The 8,227-nt window shown below is 44.9% G+C and overlaps 1 pseudogene; it reads right to left on the reverse strand.

Annotated features, from left to right (window-relative positions):
- Positions 1-2,663: 2,663 nt before the first annotated feature.
- On the reverse strand, positions 2,664-3,574 carry LOC139034697 (craniofacial development protein 2-like; annotated as a pseudogene).
- Positions 3,575-8,227: the final 4,653 nt, after the last annotated feature.

Consider the following 8,227-nt stretch of genomic DNA (forward strand, 5'->3'; position numbering starts at 1 on the left):
GCGACTCCAGTAAAAGTCGGCACGGGCCTGCCCGTGCCGGAGACGTGGGTTCCATCTCTGATCAGACCCAGAAAGACGGCCCGTGCCTGGGGGCGGCTAAGCCCAGTGGGCCGGTTCCGGAGCCCTGACCCAGAGCCTCGGAGCCGCAGCCGCTGAGCTGGAGAACCTCGAGTCCGCGCTCCCCGGCGAGAGGCGTCACCACGGCAGCCAGAGAGGGGCCCGCGCCCGCTGCAGCCGGGAGGCGTCCACGCAGCACCGCCGAAACAAAGAAGGAAAACCACGCTTAGAGGGACAGAGGAAAAGGACGAACGGAGCACGCGGGGCAACGGCAAGTCTGTGCTGTGTGTGCGAAGAGTGCCAGAGAAGAGGAGGAAACGGGAGAGAAACGATGAATAAAGACACAATGGCTAAACGCTTCAAAGTTTATCACCCTGCCCCCAAAGCATTAACATCCGTATCTAGAAGGCTTAATGAACTTCACGCAGGAGGATCCCAAAGAGACCCGTCTCTACACACACCATGGCAAAGTCAAGGAGGGACTCTGGCAGCAACTCCCTCCCACGCCTGCACATACACACCGCAGCTTCTTAGGAACAAGTTCAGTTCAGTTCAGTCACTCGGTCGTGTCCGACTCTTTGTGACCCTGTGAACCTCAGCACACCAGACCTCCCTGCATCACCAACTCCTGGAGTTAACACAAACTCATGTCTATTGAGTCGGTGATGCCATCCAGCCATCTCATCCTCTGTCGTCCCCTTCTCCTCCTGCCCCCAATCCCTCCCAGCATCGGGGTCTTTTCCAATGAGTCAGCTCTTCACATCAGGTGGCCAAAGTATGGAGTTTCAGCTTCAGCATCAGTCCTTCCAATGAACACCCAGGACCGATCTCCTTTAGGATGGACTGGTTGGATCTTCTTGCAGTCCAAGGGACTCTCAAGAGTCTTCTCCAACACCACAGTTCAAAAGCATCAATTCTTCAGTGCTCAGCTTTCTTTCTATAGTCCAACTCTCACATCCATACATGACCACTGGAAAAACCATAGCCTTGACTAGACAGAACTTTGTTGACAAAGTAATGTCTCTGCTTTTTAATATGCTGTCTAGGTTGGTTATAACTTTCCTTCCAAGGAGTAAGTGTCTTTTAATTTCATGGATTCAATCACCATCTGCAGTGATTTTGGAGCCCAAAAAAATAAAGTCTGCCACTGTTTCCACTGTCCCCATCTATTTGCCATGAGGTGATGGGACCAGATGCCATGATCTTAGTTTTCTGAATGTTGAGCTTTAAGCTAAATTTTTCACTCTCCTCTTTCACTTTCATCAAGAGGCTCTTTAGTTCTTCACTTTCTGCCATAAGGCTGCTGTCATCTGCATCTCTGAGATTATTGATATTTCTCCTGGCAATCTTGATTCCAGCTTGTGCTTCCTCCAGCCCAGCATTTCTCATGATGTACTTTGCATAGAAGTTAAATAAGCAGGGTGACAATGTACAGCCTTGACGTACTCCTTTCCCTATTTGGAACCGGTCTGTTGTTTCATATCCAGTTCTAGCTATTGTTTCCTGACCTGCATACAGGTTTCTCAAGAGGCAGGTCAGGTGGTCTAGAGTTCTGATCTCTTTCAAAATTTTTCACAGTTTATTGTGATCCACACAGTCAAAGGCTTTGGCACAGTCAATAAAGCAGAAATAGATGTTTTTCTGGCACTCTCTTGCTTTTCTGATGATCCAGCAAATGTTGGTAATTTGGTCTCTGATTCCTCTGTCTTTTCTAAAACCAGTTTGAACATCTGGAAGTTCACAGTTCACGTATTGCTGAAGACTGGCTTGGAGAATTTTGAGCATTACTTTACTAGCGTGAGAGATGAGTGCAATTGTGTGGTAGTATGAACATTCTTTGGCATTGCCTTTCTTTGGGATTGGAATGAAAACTAACCTTTTCCAGTCCTGTGGTCACTGCTGAATTTTCCAAATTTGCTGACATATTGAGTGCAGCACTTTCACAATAGCATCTTTTAGGATTTGAAGTAATGCAACTGGAATTCCATCACCTCCACTAGCTTTGTTCGTAGTGATGCTAAGGCCCACTTGACTTCACATTCCAGGATGTCTGGCTCTAGGTGAGTGATCACACCATAATGATTATCTGGTTCGTGAAGACCTTTTTTGTACAGTTCTTCTGCATATTCTTGCATCTCTTCTTAATATCTTCTACTTCTGTTAGATCCGTACCATTTCTGTCCTTTACTGTTCCCATCTTTGCATGAAATGTTCCCTTGGTGTCTCTAGTTTTCTTGAAGAGATCTCTAGTCTTTCCCATTGTGTTGTTTTCCTCTATTTCTTTGCATTAATCGCTGAGGACGGCTTTCTTATCCCTCTTTGCTACTCTTTGGAACTCTGCATTTAAATGGGTATATCTTTCCTTTTCTCCTTTGCTTTTCACTTATCTTCTTTTCACAGCTATTTGTAAGGCCTCATCAGACAGCCATTTTTCTTTTTTTGCATTTCTGTTTCTTGGGGATGGTCTTAATTCCTGTCTCCTGTACAATGTCATGAACCTCTGTCCATAGTTCATCAGGCACTCTCTCTATCTGAACTAGTCCCTTAAATCTATTTCTTACTTCCACTGTATAATCATAAGGGATTTGATTTAGATCATACCTGAATGGTCCAGTGGTTTTCCCCACTTTCTTCAATTTAAGTCTCAATTTGGCAATAAGGAGTTCATGATCTGAGCCACAGTCAGCTCCCAGTCTTGTTTTTGCCGACTGTATAGAGCCTCTCCATCTTTGGCTGCAAGGAATATAATCAATCTGATTTCGGTGTTGACCATCTGGTGATGTCCATGTGTAGAGTCTTCTCTTGTGTTGTTGGAAGAAGCTGTTTGCTATGACCAGTGCGTTCTCTTGGCAAACATCTATTAGCCTTTGCCCTGCTTCATTCTGTACTCCAAGGCCAAATTTGCCTGTTACTCCAGGTGTTTCTTTTTTGTTTCTTTCCCCAGGTGTTTCTTGACTTCCTACTTTTGCATTCCAGTCCCCTATAATGAACAGGTCATCTTTTTTGGGTGTTAGTTCTAGAAGGTCTTGTAGGTTTTCATAGAACCGTTCAACTTCAGCTTCTTCAGCATTACTGGTCAGGGCATAGACTTGGATTACCATGATATTGAATGGTTTGCCTTGGAAACAAACAGAGATCATTCTGTCGTTTTTGAGATTGCATCCAAGTACTGCATTTCAGACTCTTTTGTTGACCATGATGGCTACTCCATTTCTTCTAAGGGATTCCTGCCCACAGTAGTAGATATAATGGTCATCTGAGTAAATTCACCCAATCCAGTCCATTTTAGTTTGCTGATTTCTAGAATGTCAACATTCACTCTTGCCATCACTTGTTTGACCACTTCCAATTTGCCTCAATTCGTGGACCTAACATTCCTGGTTCCTATGCAATATTGCTCTTTACAGCATTGGACCTTGCTTCCATCACCAGTCACATCCACAACTGGGTATTGTTTTTGCTTTGGCTCCATCCCTTCATTCTTTCTGGAGTTATGTCTCCACTGATCTCCAGTAGCATATTGGGCACCTACTGACGTGGGGAGTTCCTCTTTCAGTATCCTATCATTTTTCCTTCTCATACTGTTCATAGGGTTCTCAAGACAAGAACACTGAAGTGGTTTGCCATCCCCTTCTCCAGTGGACCACATTCTGTCAGACCTCTCCACCATGACCCATCCGTCCTGGGTGGCCCCACATGGCATGGCTTAGTTTCATTGAGTTAGATAAGGCTGTGGTCCTTGTGATCAGATTGGCTAGTTGTCTGTGATTGTGGTTTCAGTCTGTCTGCCCTCTGATGCCCTTTCTCAGCGTCTACCGTGTTATTTGGGTTTCTCTTACCCTGGACGTGGGATATCTCTTCACGGCTGCTCCAGCAAAGCGCAGCCGCTGCTCCTGACCTTGGACGAGGGGTATCTCCTCTAGGGCTGCTCCTGACCTTGGACGAGGGGGATCTCCTCTCTGCCACTGCTCCTGACCTTGGACATGGGGTGGCTCCTCTCAGCCGCTCCTGTAGCCGCGCGGCTGCTGGAGCAAGGGAGCCCCAGTAAAACCAGCAGCGAGGGCGGGGGGAACGGGGCCAGAAGGCAATGGGACAGCACATTCAAAGTGCTAAAAGACCAACACTATTAGCCAATAATTCTGTATCAAGAAAAAGCTATAATTCATAAATGAAGGCGAAATTAAGATGCCTCCACATACAAAGATTGAAAGAATCCATTACTAGCAGATTTTCATGAGAAGAAATACTAAAGGAAGCACTTTACATTCAAGAGAAAGGAAATCACATGATAACTTAAATCCACACAAGGAAATAAAGAACACCAGTAAGCACATTTACGTAAAGAAATACAGAAGGGTAAGTTAAAAATACTTACATGTAACTAAATAGGTATGTATAAATATATATTTGCATTTTTCTTGTCTTAACTGATTTAAAAGACAATTACATAAAACAATTAGTTGAAAACTGTGTTGTTGGGCTGACAACATATAAACATATAGATATGTGATAATGATAGCATAAAGGAGTGGGAAAGGAATAAGTCTGTTTGATAAAGTTTCGATATTTCACTGGAATTAAGGGCTAAGATGCAACTGGAAATGAAGTGATGGTTTGGGAAGTTATTCCAATAGCCAGGAAATGGTCATGTAGGGATCATGTAGGGATGAAACTCAGACTATTTGAGTGGGATGAAGAGGCTTTCCTGGTGGTTCAGATGGCAGTGAATCCACCTGTGATGCAGGAGACCCAGGTTCAATCCCTGGGCTGGGAAGATCCCCTGGAGAAGGGCTTGGCTACCCAGTCCAGTATTCTGGCCTGGAGAATCCCATGGGCAGAGGAGCCTGGCAGGACCCAGTCCATGGGGTCACAAAGAGTCAGACACAGCTGAGCGACTAACACTTTCAAAGAGATACATTAAGAAATTTGGCCGAGGATTAGAACAAAGGGACAGGCAAATGGGAGGAAGGATAAGTTAAAGAAAATGTAAGTCAGGTTGAAAGAGAAGAAGCAGCCATTAACATAACTGTAAGTATTGGTACGTTATTGTACATTTACTTGCATTTTTTTCTAGTCTGAGGATTAGCTAAAAGCCAGGTCTTAAGAAATGGAAGATAAAGCAGGTGAGTTTGATCAGACTAATTTCTCTACCCCACCGCATCCTTGTTACTGCACCGGAAAACCACACTGGAGTGAGTCCTGAGTTTCGCAAGAAGAGGAAATGAACATAAAAGACGCCAAGCTAGAGTGGCATTTAATGAAAGTCCTTCATATTTCAAAACACTGGCACTAAAGCTGCCAAGGACAAGGATTCTTTATCGACTCACTTAACTCATCGTTTCACTGAATTTTTTAAAATAGTGAGATAGGTTGATGATCAATACAGAGAAAATCACTAAGATTTCAGAGAACAGGAGAGCAAGTGAGAAGAAAAGATTGAGAAATTAATGCAGTTGGCAGGTTGAGAGGAGAATCAGGGCTTCCATCTAATTACCCACCGAACCCTCACCTTCGACTTTCCTTCTTTCTGTTCTCCTCTATAGCCTGACATCACCTCATTTCTTCCTTTTTCCCTCCCAGTATTAACTACTATGTGAATAATTTCCTGAATTTATGAGACCATTGTGAAAATTGAGGGCACATCTTTTATAATATTAAAAGATAAATGTTTTCCTATGGATCATATTCTATTAAAATGGCCCTGGAGATTTTGATGAGACATCTGTATCTCTGGCACCCAGGTATCTATGTAGATAAGCCACCGTTACCTAGAGCCGGGGTATTCTTTCCTTTGCAACTCCTGTTATACACACAGGTAGGGCTTGTGTGAAATATGCTGTTCTAGGTCAGAGAGATTCAGGGAAATAAGCGACCGTTATAGTGCCTACAGATCAGACAGATCTCAGATTCATAAAAATGACAAGCAGTGATTCAAGAAAATAACTTTTTCTACTTCTGTGTCCTCTTATTATTATCACACTTCCTATTCCTTCATCATTCTCTGTTTACTGGGAAATAGTGCCTTCTGGAAAACTGCTTTATCAGCAAGAGAAGAAGTCACTATGAAGCTGTGGTCAGGCAGCTGTGATATAAATGCCTTTCCTGTTAAAATATGTAACCAATAATGGTAATGATGATAACAATCTGAGACGGAGTTATAACCCACAGTGTGGCAGGGCATAGTCTCAGGATCCACACCTATAGAAGGGAAGGCAAGTGTCAGCTGAAGAAACGCATGCATCCGAAGAGTGGAGAGTTATGTTGTTCAGTAAGAACTGTTAGGACTTAGAGCATAGGCGGCAGCATCTCAAGGACCCCTGAGAGAACGGCTCTGAGGAGGCGTGGGGAGGAGCCAGGTTATGCAGAAGCTTTGCAGGTCGTCTAAACATCAAAAATATTTTTGTTAATTAAAGAAAACCACATATCTCACGTTGAGGAATTCAGCGCTTTTCTCCTGTTGGGAAGATGCAGAGTCTGGGCCCACTGAGATCACTCCTCTCATGCCGCTCAGCCGTCTGGGCTCAGAGCTCCTCACTGAGATCACTCCTGTCATTCCCCTCTCAGCCGTCTGGGGTCAGAGCTCCTCAGTTCAATTCAGTTCAGTCGCTCAGTCGTGTCTGACTCTTTGCAACCCCATGAACCTCAGCACGCCAGGCCTCCCTGTCCATCACCAACTCCCGGAGTTTACTCAAACCCATGTCCATCGAGTCGGTGATGCCATCCAACCATCTCATCCTCTGTCGTCCCCTTCTCCTCCTGCCCTCAATCTTTCCCAGCATCAGGGTCTTGTCAAATGAGTCAGCTCTTCCTATCAGGTGGCCAAAGGATTGGAGTTTCAGCTTCAACATCAGTCCTTCCAGTGAACACCCAGGACTGATCTCCTTTAGGATGGACTGGTTGGACCTCCTTGCAGTCCAAGGGACTCTCAAGAGTCTTCTCCAACACCACAGTTCAAAAGCAGCAGTTCTTCAGTGCTCAGCCTTCTTTATGTCCAACTCTCACACCCATACATGACCACTGGAAAAACCATAGCCTTGACTAGACAGACCTTTATTAACAAAGTAATGTCTCTCTTTTTTAGTATGCTGTCTAGGTTGGTCAGCACTTTCCTTCCAAGGAGTGAGCATCTTTTAACTTCATAACATCACTCAGGGAACTCAGCCTGAAGTGCAGGCACGTGGGAGCATACAGCAAGGCACTGCTGTAGGCAGACAGTCCTGGAGACTCTCCTGATCCCTGGAGATCGCTCTGCAGTCATGAGAGCCGGGATCCTAGAAGACTCCCTCTAGCTTTTGCTTCCCAACCTAAAAGGCAACCTTTGCAGCTTTGCAAGGGAATGTGTCAAGGTTTGTTTTCCCCCCAAGAGGTGTCAGAGGTCTGAAGATTTATGGCAGGGAAACCAGGGTAAGTGAGAGTGCGCTGAATGGGAGAAGCCAGGCAATATTCAAACCAGAATTTGGTGTCTTTAGGTTTGGGTTTCTTGACAAACAGAGCCTGAGACTTAGGTGCAGACAGGTGTGGAGGGGATGGGGGAGTTTATCCCAAGAAACAAGAGAGAAAAGTAAGGAGATGAGGCGAGGAAGGAGCTTTAAATGGCATTAGTTGTTCAAGCTGGTTACTGCTATAGGCAAGTGGCACTCAATCATCCTACTGACTAACCTTGCAGGACGCATCTCAGACTTGTTCCCAGCAGGGACATCCCCCGTGGTCCAGTGGTTGAGATTTTGCTTTCCAATGCCGGGAGTGAGAGTTTGATCCCTGGTCAGTGAGCTAAGATCCCACATTCCATGCAGTCAAACAACCAAATCATAAAGCAGAAGGAATATTGTAACAAATTCAACAAAGACCTTATTGAAGGTCTCTGCATTTTGAGGCATCTGCATTTTTCAAAATAGTCTTTAAAAAAAATTGTTCCCACCAAAGAATGAGTACCTGGGACATTTTTTATAGGGACCCAATCTCCCATTGTGCAATCGTGTCCCTAGGGTTAGAGTTAGGGGCCTGCTAACTCTCCCACACTTCTTGAGCAAGTTCCCTTAGTTCTCGAAAAGCGTTGAGTATGAACAGTGATGGATCCAGATGTGCGAGTGTCGGCCTGCAGAGCAGCCGCCCACCTCCGCTGATGCTGAAACCAGACAAAGCTGAGGAAATACTGTATGCAGCTTATGTA

The sequence above is a fragment of the Odocoileus virginianus genome, chromosome 4, assembly GCF_023699985.2.
Source record: "Odocoileus virginianus isolate 20LAN1187 ecotype Illinois chromosome 4, Ovbor_1.2, whole genome shotgun sequence".
Lineage (NCBI taxonomy): Eukaryota > Metazoa > Chordata > Mammalia > Artiodactyla > Cervidae > Odocoileus > Odocoileus virginianus.